At 46.3% G+C, this 15,371-nt stretch overlaps 1 long non-coding RNA gene across 3 annotated transcripts; it reads left to right on the forward strand.

The window, feature by feature from the left end:
• Positions 1 to 210: 210 nt before the first annotated feature.
• On the forward strand, positions 211 to 12,642 carry LOC139363675 (uncharacterized). Of its 3 annotated transcripts, none has more exons than XR_011624385.1 (3): positions 211 to 328; positions 10,185 to 10,316; positions 12,141 to 12,642. It is a non-coding gene; the product is annotated as an uncharacterized lncRNA (long non-coding RNA). The 3 variants fall into 3 exon arrangements; XR_011624384.1 differs by lacking the exon at positions 211 to 328 and adding an exon at positions 1,257 to 1,742; XR_011624386.1 differs by lacking the exon at positions 211 to 328 and adding an exon at positions 2,068 to 2,529.
• Positions 12,643 to 15,371: the final 2,729 nt, after the last annotated feature.

A 15,371-nucleotide genomic window follows, 5' to 3' on the forward strand; every position in this document is an offset into this window, starting at 1 on the left:
AAGGCATCTTTTATTTTATTTATTTATTTATTTTTGAGATGGAGTCTTGCTCTGTCACCCAGGCTGGAGTGCAGCGGCGCGATCTTTGCTCACTGCAAGCTTCGCCTCCTGGGTTCACGCCATTCTCCTGCCTCAGCCTCCTGAGTAGCTGGGACTACAGGCGCTCGCCACCACGCCTGGCTAATTTTTTTCCTGTATTTTCAGTAGAGACGGGGTTTCACCGTATTAGCCAGGATGGTCTCGATCTTCTAACCTCGTGATCCGCCCGCCTCGGCCTCCCAAAGTGCTGGGATTACAGGCGTGAGCCGCCGCACGCGGCCAGGAAAAGGTATCTTTTAAAATCAAAATGGTAGTTTGGTTTTCTTGAGGGGGACATTTCATGAAAATGTTTTCAAACCCGAAGGAACAGTGTTGAGGTGGGACAGAGAATAGGGTAATTACAAAATCTAAGAATAAGCATTACACATCGTGTTTAAAAATGACTTTACGTTTAACAAATAACCTGTGTCACGTCTAAAACCCCATACGCCAGCTAAAACCTCTCACTGGCCCTTCTTCTAACGTAAGTCATCGGTACACAGTTGATAGGGGACGTAAATTATTTCTATGGGTTTTGCTAACGGAGCTGGTGGTGTTTGGTCAGAAAGCTTGAGGGTCCCAAGAGGAAAGGTTTAGGCACTGGTTTCTTAAATTAGAGAAAGTCGAGGGTTTATCCTTCCAGCGGCAGTTACGGCGCTGGATTTCGGGAACTCGAGGAGCCTTTAGGGGTCAGCCCGTTAGAGCCGTGGACCTTCATTTCCCCATCTGTAAAATGGGGCAGCCGGCTGCTGAGGAAGGCAGGAATACAGGATCATAACCCAAAGCCCCGCCAACGTGAGAGCAGCCATCCAGTAAGGGCAAGGAGGCGGCGGGGCGGAGAGAAGCGAGAACAAGGCAGTTTGCAGGAAGTGCTTCAGGGTTGGGAGGGGAGACTGAGGGCGGAGGCGGGAATGTGAAAGCTGAGCTCTAGCTGCGGAGTTTGTACCGAAGCTCAGGAAAGGCGGGGCGAAAAAACCGGGGTGAAGGGGTTAGTCAGTGGATGGGCAAGACGGGCCGCCTCTCCCGAAAAGAGAGAGCTGGATGCGGGGAAGGCTCTGAGGTGGCAGCTGAGGAACGTGGGGGGGAAGGGGGAGGCGAAGGCGCTCAGGAAAGGGGCGGGAAGCGCGCGCCCACCGCACGCATGCGCGCGCCCAGCACCTCTAGCCCGCAGACCCGTGCTTCTGACCGCGCGCTCAGCGCCGACGGTGCGGACGCTAGAACTGCAGCAGCGCGGCCCTCCTCGCCCCGCCGGGATCCGAGAGGCCTGCAGCGCGTCCCTCGAGGTGGCGGGCGGGCTCCTGTCTCCTCGGCAGGGATTTAGGAAGCCGGGGACGGGAACACGTTGTTCTCTTTTGCTCTTTTCGTTCCCCTCCCCCACGAAGACTAGGGCAGGAGGTCCTGGGCGTGTCGGAGTGAGTCCGCTCCGGGTTTTCCCGCCCACTTCAACTCCGTGAGCCCTTCGACCGCGCGGCGCTTCACTCCACCGGGCGCGCCCGAGCCCTCCGCCGGAACTCGTTCCGCCTCCCCCACACATCCTTCTCCAGGAAGGAAAGTGGGCGCTCAGACCTCACTACCTGAGATCCTTCTGGCTGGGCTGCCACCCCTTATCTTCTCGGGATTCCAACTCCGACAGCCCCTCGCAACTAGAATTCCCTTCTAACAAGGTCGCTCTGAGGGACTACTTGATGTCTCCGTGCGCTCGGTGGTGCGGCCGCGCTCTGAGCTCTTCCTGGAAACTCCCGCCTCGGGGAGCCAGGAGAGCCGGGCCGGGGGGAGGGGTACGGAGGGGACGCACACGCCCCCTGTCCCGGGGGAGGGCTCCGCGCCCCCGCCCTTCTCTGCGCGGATGGAAGGGAGGGCGCGAGCGGGGAAGGGGGTGGAGGGAGGGAGGGAGGGAGGGAGGGCGGGCGGGCGCGAGCGGGGGAGGGGAGGGAGTGGGGCGCGGAAACGGAGGGGGGGGCGGCTTCCCGCCCCATCCCCCGCCTGTAGAACAACGGGTTCCCGCTGCTGCCCCCTGCCGCCCACAGTGCTCTGCGCCCCTGCCGGGCTCCGAGAGGGGCGTCGGGGGCGCAGCAGCCGCCGGGGCCGTGGGAACCAGAACTGAGAGACACAAGAACTGACCGGTTTCCTGTCAGAAAACTTCCAGTTACTTTAGAGAAGCCCGTTGGGCCAACTCGTCTTAGCCTGCGTGGGCCACATTTCACTCGCTTAGTGACCTCCCTTCTACTTTAAAACAACGGGGAGTCATCTTGGGGGAAGCGATCGGTTGGTAAAACGAAGAGCAACACCATGCTGCTCTGCTCTGAGCCAAATGAAATTAAAGTACTGATTGTGGAGAATTTTTAAAGGGCTACCAACAGAAGGAACTCGGATTTTTCGAGTGACAGCTTTTCCCTCGTCTGTACACCAAGATTTAAGTCGGGAGAGTTTTTTACAGCAGTACATTCGCTTGTAAGCGTACTTGAGTTTGTGATTTTTAAAAACCTCATGAACTTTTCAAAAGAGAGGCGTTTGTTTCTGAATCCAACAGGAAAAACACGAATTCGAAAGAGCCTGAAAAAGTTCAATTAGAATAGCAGCCACATTTCAACATTTCCCAGATTTTGCAATATTAAACTGTGAGGGTTTGTGCCAAGTTTTAAGGCAAGAATTCTTACTGCCAAATTACAAATTTCTCAAAATGAGGGGTGATCAACCAAATTGCTGCCAGACCCCATAAACAGGCACTAACAGCACTGCTATAATTACACCTTATTATCTCCCTTGCAGCCTTATTTGATCCACTGCCGGATAAAATTTTCATCCCGGGTGTCACTAGCTGGCCTTTTTCTGAGGCTGAACAATCACACACTTCCCGTGGCTCAGATCGTCCAAGGAACCCAATAACCCGTCGTCCTCTATTCTGTAGTCCATCTCTTCCTCAAATGCAACTCAAATCAGATAGGATATTTCACCCCACCGTCCCTTGGGACTGAAAAATGAAAATGAAAACAAACTTATCAGAATCACAGGAAAATTGCTACTTTGAAGAAAAAGATTTAGGCCAAGAAACCAAATTTGTTGTTTAACTTGAGCCCCCTAAGGGGATTTAGCATAGTGGGCTGAATGCGGTTAAACCAGCTTAATCACTTTCTTTGTTATGGGCTCTTTGCATTTATTTAATGTGTTTTAACACGATTTGACACAACCTCAACTAATTTCTTCAGTGTTAGTGTAGCGTTTATATTGTAGGCCATACAACATAACCAAACATGTTTCTGTGGAACCCGTGACATTTTGTAGACTTCTGTACGATATGACCAAGACTTAAAAAGTGGGTTTTATTGAGGGGGTGGCAGGGAGTGGAAGGAGGTCTTGTTTTCATGTTTTTTATTTTAATCTGAAGATTTAAAAAGCACAAAATATTGGCCACGTAGACCACTTAACTCTTCTGTTAGATCAGGTAGGAGCCACAGCTACACATTTTTGTCTGAATTTTTTTTTTTCAATAGGAAGAAAAGGAAGAGATCATGCTGGATCTCATTTCCTGATAGATTATGATTCTTCTCGCATTTACTCTCCCTCTTAAGTAACAGTTCTACCCTGCTCTTAACCAGCCCCAGATTGAGAGGCATTCATTCACAAATGACTTTTGAAGCCTTTTTCTAAATGTCTACTTCCTTATAAAGCCAAAACCTCAATACCAACGCTTCAAGAATCCAGGATTGTAAAGATGCAGGCAGAAAACCCAAGTGCCTGAAAGAAATAATTTTTCTGTTCTACCTTTAAATTACCTTACATGCAGGAACGATAATAATAGCTGTGAGCCAGACATTGTTCTAAGCCCTTTATAAGAATTAACTCCTCAAATCGCTTGAGCCCAGGAGTTCGAGACTAGTCCGGGCAACACAGTGAGACCTTGTCTCAACTAAAAATAAAAAGTTGCCGGGTGCGGTGGCTCAGGCATGTAATCCCAGCACTTTGGGAGGCCGAGGCGGGTGGATCACGAGATCAGGAGATCGAGACCATCCTGGCTAACATGGTGAAACCCCATCTCCACCAAAAATACAAAAATTAGCTGGGCGTGGTGGTGGGCGCCTGTAGTCCCAGTTACTCGGGAGGCTGAGGCAGGAGAATGGCATGAACCCGAGATGTGGAGCTTGCGGTGAGCGGAGATCGCACCACTGCACTCCAGCCTAGGCAACAGCGAGATGCCGTCTCAAAAAATAATAATAAAATAAATAAAAAAGTTACCCAGGTGTGGTGGTGCGTGCCTGTGGTCCCAGCTTACTCAGGAGGTTGAGGCAGTAGAATTGCTTGAGCTGGAGAGGTCGAAGCTGCAGTGAGCCAAGTTGGGACCACTGCATTCCAGCCTGGGTGACAAAGGGAGACCGTATCTCAAAAAAATAAAATTAGGCAGAGTGTGGTGGCTCACGCCTGTAATCCCAGCACTTTGGGAGGCTGAGGCGGGTGGATCACCAGATGTCAGGAGTTCGAGACCAGCCTAGTCAACATGGTGAAACTCCATCTCTACTAAAAATCCAAAAGTTAGCTGGGCATGGTGGCGTGTGCCTGTAGTCCCAGCTACTCGGGAGGCTGAGGCAGGATAATCGCCTGAACCTGGGAGGTGGAGGTTGCAGTGAGCCGAGATCATGCCACTGCACTCCAGCCTGGGCGACAGTGAGACTCTGACTCAAAAAAAAAAAAAAATTAAATTAAATTAAAAATTGTATCAATTGGCCGGGCGCGGTGGCTCAAGCCTGTAATCCCAGCACTTTGGGAGGCCGAGACGGGTGGATCACGAGGTCAGGAGATCGAGACCATCCTGGCTAACAGGGTGAAACCCCGTCTCTACTAAAAAAAATACAAAAAACTAGCCAGGCAAGGTGGCGGGCGCCTGTAGTCCCAGCTACTCGGGAGGCCGAGGCATGAGAATTGCTTGAGTCTGGGAGGTAGAGGTTTCATTGAGCTGAGATGGTGCCACTGCACTCCAGCCTGGGTGACTGAGTGAGACTGTCTCAAAAAAGACAAAATGTTTCAGAACACGCCTACCTTACATCATAAAAAAGCAAGACAGTTTTTCTGACTTGGATTATCTGATGTTGGAAAGGTAGAAACCAGGAGGTGAAGTGGGATGAGAGAAGGCGATGGAAGGAAGCTGAGAGAAAATAAGTGTAACATATTTGCACATGGAGAGATCAGTACCACACTGCAAAGAACGAGGATCAAGGTCATGCGGAAGAGAACGGTGTGGGTGTGTTATGACAGAACTAGAAAGAGGAGCATAAACATGAAAATCAAGTACATGGCAAGGGGAGGTGGTGGCGAGTCAGGTTGGTGGTTTTCTTCAAATAAGTGATGGTATTAGAAGATGAGACCAAAAGAAAAAAAATTAATTCAAATTTTAGCCTGGATTAATAGAAATATAGCATCTGGAACATGGAAAGAGGCTCAATTTATTCTGTATTGGACCACACCTAAGCAATATGTTCTCTTTTAAAAGGATGTAAATAGAACAACCAACCAAGATGGTGAGGGAACTTCTTCACAAACCCCGGCTTATGAAGAAGACTTGAAAATTCATGACTGATCAAAGACCATCTTGAAACACCTAATAGACTATTACGTACAAAGAAATTAGACTTGTCTTGGAAGGCCCCAAGGCTCCAGAACTAAGAGATAGGAACTTCAGAAACATATATTTTAGCTCAGAATATGGAAGAAGTCATGTAAATATTAAATAGGCTGCCTTAGAATGTAATAAGCTGCACATCACTCAATGGAGGCATTCAAAATGTGAATTGTCACTGTCATATAATGTTTAAGGTGCCCTTTCATCCTTATTCTGTGCTTCACTTGTACACTGTAAAAAGGGGGAAAATAATATAACCTACCTCATTAGGTTGTTGAAAAGCACCTAGCACTCTCCAAAAGTCAGCTGATAACATTCTTGAAGTTCTAAGGTTCAATATTTCTAAATTTATCAGTGGGCAATTATCCTAAATTTATCAGTGGGCAATTGAAAATACTGTTTCAATATTATCAATTTATTATCAATTTTATCAATATTATCAGATATTATCAATATTATTCTGAATGGTGGCTTTGGTATCACTTCAGCATCCTTGGGATATTCTTGTGTACCTAAAACTTAGTAGTGTCCAGGGAGCAATATTGTGACTTCTACACCACCAGAATCTTAAAAATTGAATTGTGGGCCGGGCGCGGTGGCTCAAGCCTGTAATCCCAGCACTTTGGGAGGCTGAGGCGGGCGGATCACGAGGTCAGGAGATCGAGACCATCCTGGCTAACACAGTGAAACCCTATCTGTACTAAAAATACAAAAACACGAGCCGGGGGTGGTGGCGGGCGCCTGTAGTCCCAGATGCTTGGGAGGCTGAGGCAGGAGAATGGCGTGAGGCCGGGAGGCGGAGGTTGCGGTGAGCGAAGATCACGCCACTGCACTCCAGCCTGGGTGACAGAGCAAGACTCCGTCTCAAAAAAAAAAAAAAAAAAAAATTGTGGCCAGGTGCAGCAGCTCATGCCTGTAATCTCAGCACTTTGGGAGGCCGAGGTGGGCAGATCACTTGAGCCCAGGAGTTCGAGACAAGCCTGGCCAACATGACAAAACCCCATCTCTACTAAAAATACAAAAAAATTAGCTGGGTGTGGTGGTGGGCACCTGTAGTCCCAGCTACTCGGGAGGCTGAGGCACAGGAATCACTTGAACCTGGGAAGTGGATATTGCAGTGAGCGGAGATCAAGAAAGACTCTGTCTCAAAAAAAAAAATTGAATAATAACACCACACTTCAATTCCAGAGGCCAACAACATGTTAAAATAATATGGGCGGGGCACAGTGGGTCATGCCTGTAATCCCAGCACTTTGGGAGGCCAAGGTGGGTAGATCACGAGGTCAGGAGTTCGAGACCAGCCTGGCCAACATGGTTAAACCCTGCCTCTACTAAAAATACAAAAATTAGCCGGGCATGGTGACGTGTGCCTGTAGTCCCAGCCACTCGGTAGGCTGAGGCAGGAGAATTGCTTGAACCCAGGAGGCGAAGGTTGCAGTGAGCCAAGATCGCATCACAGCACTCCAGCTTGGGCGACGGAGTAAGACTTTGTCTCAAAAAAAAAAAAAAAAGATAATGAAAAAAGATAATGTGAAGTGACCAAGAATCGCTTGAACTGAGGAGGCAGAGGTTGCAGTAAGCCAAGGTTGTGCCACCATACTCCAGCCTGGACAACAGAGTGAGACTCTCTGTCTCTCTCAAAAAGAAAAAATATAACATTAAATAATCAGATAATGTGAAGTGAGTGGCTATAGGAAGGGTGAGGAAAATAATCAAATCTGGCAGACTGAGAGAACTCAAGCAGTGCAGCTTTGCGTGGATGGTTGAAAAGCAGTAGCAACTGAGGTCAGCCTCATACTTCACATACAAAAATCAGATGAGATGACTCATTTTGAGCAAAAAAAGTGTCATGAAGCCCATGAAACCAACTGGAAAAGCTGGGTACTGGGAGACAAAGACAAGCCAACCAGTGAGTGGTTACCTGTTCACCCTGGGAAACTGGTTCTGTAAAAACTGTTATTTTTATGGAAAATAAGGCTGACCTCAGCAGCATCTTTAGACAAAAAGAAGACACCCATGACTGTTAAAAGAAACAATGAAGTTGTCTTAACAATCAGAACCAAATTCTTGGTTCCTCCAATCCAAAAGGGAAAATTGGGAGGAGGCACTATGGCTCTGTAGTCAGACAAACCTGAGACTAGAATCCCACCTCTGCCTCTGCTAAGTGACTAGAGCAATTGGTTTTTACCACTCCAAGCCTCAGTTTTGTCATCTGTAAATGGAATAATAACACAAAGCACGTTGCAAGGATTATTTGATACTTTATTTTTATTTTTTTGAGACAGAGTCTCGCTCTGTCTCCCAGGCTGGAGTGTAGTAGCCTGATCTCGGCTCACTACAACCTCCGCCTCCTGGGTTCAAGTGATTCTCCTGCCTCAGCCTCCCAAGTAGCTAGGACTACAGGCGTCTGCCACCACTCCCGGCTAATTTTTGTTTTTTTTTTTTAGTAGAGACGGGGTTTTGTCATATTGGCCATAGCTGGTCTCGAACTCCTGACCTTGTAGTCTGCCCGCCTTGGCCTCCCAAAGTGCTGGGATTACAGGTGTGAGCCACTGCGCCCGACTTGATACTTTAAATGTAAAGCATACTTAGTACAGTTCCTGACGTGTAGAGCCCAAGGTTATCAGAATAAAGTTTTATTGGGAGGAAAGGGGAAGAAAATGTGACCATGTTAGTGTTTGTGATATAGACTCTGCCATATGGAGATAGTGACATTATACAAAGGAAATGCCGTCCTCCTATCTTAGGTGATCACTAAAGGGCCTAACTAAAGCTTAGAATTTCCATAACTTGTGGGAGAAAGTCAGCTGAAATGGAATGGCAAGTGTCCTTGCTTCAAATGCAAGGTAAATGATTTCCCTTCTTTCTCCTTTGGTTCTGTTTATCTCTTCATGCTTTAATCATTTTGACACCAAGCTGTACAAAAGTAATTTGAAATTAACATGTCTGACACTTGGTAGCTAGCAGAACCTGATTCTGAACCCTGCCCCCTCTCCAGGGCAGCCAGAAGTCATCTTTCATTGGTTACTGGTCCTGCAGCAGCTGATGAAGGGCCCAGGAAAAAACATCCAACAATTAATTTGCTAATTTAGTTTTCTGTTTAATCTGAAACCAGAAAATCCTCAATCACCCAGAAGCTTGGCTTTCTGGCTTGAGCATTGACTTCTGAAACTTCTTGTTTAGTGAGCAAAGAAATAGAAGAGAAAAGGAAAAAGCCTAACTACTTAGGTACATATCATTACCCCCGTGCCCGTGTATCTTCAAAATGTTTTTCTGTAGGATCATAGTTCACGATTTCTTTTTCTTCTTCTTTTTCTTTCTTTTTTTTTTTTTTTTGGTTAGAGACGGGGTCTATGTTTCCTAGGCTGGAGTGCGGTGGCTCAGTCACAACTCACTGCAGCCTCAATCTCCCAGGCTCAGACAGTCCTCCCACTTCAGCCCCTTGAGTAGCTGGGACCACAGGTGCGCACCACAATGCCGGGCTAATTTAAAAATTATTTGTAGGCTGCATGCGGTGACTCATGCCTGTAATCCCAGCACTTTGGGAGGCCGAGGCAGGCGGATCACCTGAGATGGGGAGTTCAAGATCAGCCTGACCAACATGGAGAAACCTCGTGTCTACTAAAAATACAAAATTAGCCAGGCATGGTGGCGCATGCCTATAATCCCAGCTACTTGGGAGGCTAAGGCAGGAGAATTGCTTGAACCCGGGAGGCGGAAGTTGCGGTGAGCTGAGATTGCGTCATTGCACTCCAGCCTGGGCAACAAGGGTGAAACTCTGTCTCAAAAATAGTAATAAATAAAAAATTAAATTATTTGTAGAGATGGGGTCTCCCTGTTGCCTAGGCTGGTCTTGAACTCGTAGACTCAAGTGAGTCTCTTGCCTTGGCCTCCCAAAGTGCTGAGATTACAGGTGTAAGCCACTGTGCCCAGCCTTTTTTGGGGGGATCAGGGGTGATCGGGGGGCGTGAGGTACAGGGTCTTGCTCTATTGCCCAAGCTGGTCTCAAAGACTTGGCCTCAAGTGATCCTCCTGCCTTGGTCTCCCAAAGTGCTGGGATTACAGGGGTGAGGTACTGTGCCCAGCCCCACGAGTTATTTTACCAGGAGAATTGGAAGCAATGCCTTCATATTCAGTGTAGGTAAGTGCTTTGTGAGCTATGGGGAATTTCCAGACCAATATATGTTTAAGATTTAGAAAACTACCTTAGGGTTTCGGGCAGACCCAGATGAGTTTCTAACATTTGAAGTATTGCTCTAAGTTGTGAAGCAGCTTTTTCACTTCCCTGGAAACTTTTCCACTGATTTCAGTCGGAAGGGGCAAAGGAGATTTGTATCAGAGATTGAAGAGGTTTGTATTTGAGACTTGGTCCAGAAGACAGACAACAGTTATCCTATGACAGGTCCCTCTGATAAGTTTTCCCTTACTGCCTTACTGGAGAGTACCTCAATTAAGAGGAAAAGGGGGGTAGACCTTTTTTTTTTTTTTTTTTAAGAGATGGGGTCTTACTCTGTCACTCTGTCACCCACGCTGGAGTGCAGTGTCACAATCTCAGCCCACTGCAACCTTCGCCTCCCGGGTTCAAGTGATTCTCCTGCCTCAGCTTCCCAAGTAGCTGGGACTACAGGTATGTGCTACTACGTCCAGCTAATTTTTGTATTTTTAGTAGAGATGGGGTTTCACTGTATGTTGGCCAGACTGGTCTCGAACTCCTGACCTCAGGTGATCCACCCTCCTCAGCCTCTCAAAGTGCTGGGATTACAGGTGTGAGCCACCGTGCTTGGCCTGCTTAACTCTTTCTTTCTTTCCCTTTCTTTTCTTTCCTTCCTTTCTTTCCTTTCTTTCTTTTTCTTTCTTTCTTTTTGTTGCGATGGAGTCTCATTCTGTCACCCAGGCTGGTGTGCAGTGGCACGATCTCGGTTCACTGCAACCTCCACCTCCCGGGTTCAAGCGATTCTCCTGCCTCAGCCTCTTGAGTAGCTGGGATTACAGGCATGCACCACCACACCTGGCTAATTTTTATACTTTTAGTAGAGATGGGGTTTTGCCATGTTGACCAGGCTGGTCTTGAACTCCTGACCTCGAGTGATCCACCCAACTCGGCCTCCCAAAGTGCTGGGATTATAGGTGTGAGCCACTGCGCCTGGCCGGCCCACTTAACTCTTAAGTGTGTACCAAAACCCATGCCCTTTCTACCACTCAGAATGTATTTTACTAGGTTGGTGATTTGATTTTCCTATGTTCCCATCTCAGTCACGTTAAGCTTTTTTGCCTGACTTCCAAGACCTTGTATATTCTGTCCCAACCCTACTTATCAATCACTATTTCTAACTCTTCATCAAAGTATATATTCTAATTTGGCAAAACTCAGTGTCCTGAGAACATGCCCCTATGTTCCTGCCTCCGAACCTTTGTTCATTTCCCTACTGATTTCCCTCCACATGCTTCTCTCTCCTTTATTCAAATCCTATCTGAACATTGAGGCCCACCAGAGTCTTATTTCCTCAACTCAGTCTTCCCCACCACTAATTTCTCCCTTCCTGTCTACACATCAGTAGCATTATGTAATGTACCAAATTGTTGACCACTCTAGTGAAAATCATGTTCAGTTATTTCATATCTCAGGTCTAACTTTCCAAATAAACTATATAAAGTCCCTAGAGTCAGGTATTTTTTGGGTATCCCTCGCAGTGATTCCTCACTGGCCATTCATGATAATCACTGGATGCTTATTTAAAAAATAAATGATCAGGTTGTATCCTCCCAGAGATTTTGTTTTGTTAGAACTAAGATGGGCTAAGGAATCTGTATTTTTTGCATGCACTCAGGTACCTAACTAATCCCCTGAAAGGAGTTGGGGAATCACTGCTCATAGCACTTGCCATAGAAGACACTCAACTTGAGTACAAACATTTGGGTGTAAACTACATATACAGTATATATTTATTTATACTACATGGTGACCTCATAGGTGGGCACTCTATAAGTAAGTCCACACTTTAGGGCACAAATTGGAAAGCAGATAATCTGGTTCACTCTCTGTGGCACCGGTTTGGTCTGTTGGAAATGAAAACAGAATCTCCTCTACGTCTGTGATCTCTTGGTAATTACAATTGCAGAGTAGAAGAGGTCGATAGAATTGTAGCTGATTAAAAACAGTTTCCTATTCTCAATCAATTGCAGTCTATAGCATTTGTTTGTGGAGTGATATTTAGGGTGAAGGAGACTTTGGTGTGGGGAAAAAGCTGGTCAAATTCTGCCCCAGGCGTTACAAAATTAGTAAAATGAATCTTCTTGCCCACTCCTCACCTCATATCCTAAATCCAGCTCAAGTGTTAAATGAAGAAGGATTAAGCTGTGATTCCCCTCCTGGGGTACTTGTGTTATAGAGGGAATCCTCTGAAAGTGAGAAGAGAGGATTATCTTAATGACCCCCAATCTTACTTGACAGGCAGACTGCCCAGAGCCCGAGATTTGGGAGCGCATTCTCTTACAAGATGACCCCCTGGACACCACTCTGCTTCTTCCTGTAGTTTACAATTCTAAGTAAAATAAACAGTGACTTTAAAAGTTTCCATTATTCTCAGAGCTGAGCAATTTAGATGTGGACATGCTGGTCTGCTATGGGTATTGTTAGAAGAAACATTTGGGTTGCAAAGTCCCATCACTGTTTTGCTGAAATGCCATATTGTGGATTTTCCATATTCTCACACTATTAGATTCAAAGAGAAAACTCATGAGTGTTCTTTATATTCCTTCAGCAAATATTGAATGCCTATTATGTCTCAAGTATTGTCCTATATGCTAGGGGTAAAACAATGAACAAAATTCATGGAGGTTACATTATGGGAGAGGTGGCGAAGGGGTGATGAGAGAGATATAGAAACAAAATAATGATATATGTTAAATGATAAGTGCTGTGGAGAAAAAATAAGCAGAGAATGGGAAATGAGTGTTGGGGGAAGGTTTAAATTTTAAACTGAATGGGCAGGGAAGATCTCACTGAGAAGGTGACACTACAGTAAAGACTTGAAGAAGGTGAGGAAGCAAACAAGCTATGCACATATCTGGGAAAACAAAATTCCTAACTTTATTTGGAATTCCTAACTTTATTTGTTATTTCCTAACAAATAAAATTCATTGTGACTTTCAGATGAAAGATTCTAATTTCTGTTAATTACTTCAACTAAAAAAACAGTCACAAGAAAAATTAGACATTGAATTTTTTTTTTGAAGCAGGATCTCACTCTGTTGCCCAGGCTGGAGTGCAGTGGCGTGATCACAGCTTGTTGCAGCCTCACCAGCTTAAGCGATCCTCCCACCTTGGCTTCTCAAAGTGCTGGGATTACAGGCTTGGGCCACCATGTCCAGCTATTTGTTTTTTAAAAATGAAAAAGTTTCTCTAATGCGGTTGTTAGAATGACAACGTGAAATATGCACGACTAGGCTGGGCGCGGTAGCTCACACCTGTAATCCCAGCACTTTGGGAGGCCGAAGCAGGTAGATCACGAGGTCAGGAGATCGAGACCATCCTGGCTAACATGGCGAAACCCCATCTCTACTAAAAATACATAAAAAAATTAGCCGGACGTGGTGGCGGGTGCCTGTAGTCCCAGCTACTCAGGAGGCTGAGGCAGGAGGATGGCGTGAACCCGGGAGGCAGAGCTTGCAGTAAGCCCAGATCACGCCACTGCACTCCAGCCTGGGCAACAGAGCAAGACTGTGTCTCAAAAAAAAAAAAAAAAAAAAAAAAAAGAAATATGCACGACCGGTATTATGCTCAGTTTATACACGAGGATGCTATATCTCAGAGAGATTTTCTTGCCTCAGATCACACAGCTGAAAAAGGTGGTTGAGCCAAGTGTTAAAACTCAGGTTTTTTTTACTTCAAATCCCATGTCTCTTCTATCATAGTTGCCTTTTCAGTTGCCAAATTAGGAAAACAACTACACCACAGTATTTACTTACAGAATTTAAGCCACCTCTAGATGCCCTGTGAAACCACATCTGCCTTATATAAAAAAGAAATATCAACAGTGTATTGGAAAAGCTAGTTGTAAAGTTAAAACCAAAATGACAGACAGGTGGCACCAGTTTCTAAGGCATATGTCTTAAAGGCTGGAAGTCTAACACACCAGAAATATTAACCCTTTTTACCACTGGGCTCTGGTACAAGGAATGCTTTCCACCTTGGGCAGAGTAGATGTTGAGAAGCAGTACAATGTTCCATTTGTCAATGCCTGAACCAGAGGCAAAAGGAGATATAGATAAAGAACTGGTGCTTTTTTCTTTCTTAAATTTGGTGCTTTTTTTTTTTAGACGGAGATTCGCTCTTATCACCCAAGCTGGAGTGCAATGGCAGGATCTCGGCTCACTGCAACCTCTGCCTCCTGGGTTCAAGTGATTCTCCTGCCTCAGTCTCCCAAGTAGATGGGATTACAGGCGTGCAACACCACGCCCGGCTAATTTTTGTATTTTTAGTAGAGATGGAGTTTCACCATGTTGGCCAGGCTGGTCTCAAACTCCTGACCTCTGTTGATCCGCCTGCCTCGGCCTCCCAAAATGCTGGGATTTCAGGCGTGAGCCACAGTGCCTAGCCAGTGATAGTTCTTAAGATGGAAAGTTATGGCTGGGCATGGTGCCTCACGCCTGTAATGCCAGCACTTTGAGAGGCTGTGGAGGGTGGATCACCTGAGGTTAGGAGTACGAGACCAGGCTGACCAACATGGTGAAACCCTGTCTCTACTAAAAATGCAAAAATTAGCTGGGCGTGGTGGAACACACCGGTAATCCCACCTATTGGGGAGGCTGAGGCAGGAGAATCGCCTGAACCTGGGAGGCGGAGGTTGCAGTGAGCCAAGATCCCACCATTATACTCCAGCCTGGGCAACATGAGTGAAATTCCCTCTAGGAAAAAAAAAAAAAAAAAAAAAAGATGGGAAGTTACCAAATTCTGGCTGGGTGCAGTGGCTCATGCCTGTAATCCCAGCACTTTGCAGGGCCAAGGTGGGAGGATTGCTTGAGCCCAGGAATTCAACTGGGCAACATAAGGAGACCCCCCCAGTCTCTACAATATATATATGTGTGTGTGTATATATATATGTGTGTGTGTATGTGTGTGTGTGTGTGTATATATATATATATATTTTTTTTTTTTTTGAGAAGTGTCTCGCTCTGTCTCTCAGGCTGGACTTCTGTGGCATGATCTCGGCTCAGTACAGTGTCCATCTCTTGGGTTCAAGCGATTCTCCCGCCTTATCCCCCAGAGTAGCTGAAACTATTGGCGCCAGCCGCCATGCCCAGCTAATTTTTTGTATTTTAAGTAGAGGTGGGGTTTCACCATGTTGGCCAGGTTGGTCTCAAACTCCTGGCTTTCCTCGTCCTCCCAAAGTGCTGGGGTTATAGGCGTGAACCACTGTGCCCAGCCTACAATTTTTTTTTAAATTAGTTGAGTGTGGTGGCATGTGCCTATAGTCCCAGCAATTCAGGAGGCTGAGGTGGGAGGATTGCTTGAACCTGGTAAGTCAAGGCTACAGTGAGCTGTGACATGATCTCTGATCTCACTTCTGCACTTCAGCCTTAGTGACGGAGCAAGACCCTGTCAAAAAAAAAAAAAAAAAAAAAAAGAGAGAGGGGAGGAGAGGGGAGGGGAGGGGTTGGGTTGGGTTACCAGGTTCTATTT

The sequence above is a fragment of the Macaca nemestrina genome, chromosome 1 (assembly GCF_043159975.1).
Source record: "Macaca nemestrina isolate mMacNem1 chromosome 1, mMacNem.hap1, whole genome shotgun sequence".
Lineage (NCBI taxonomy): Eukaryota > Metazoa > Chordata > Mammalia > Primates > Cercopithecidae > Macaca > Macaca nemestrina.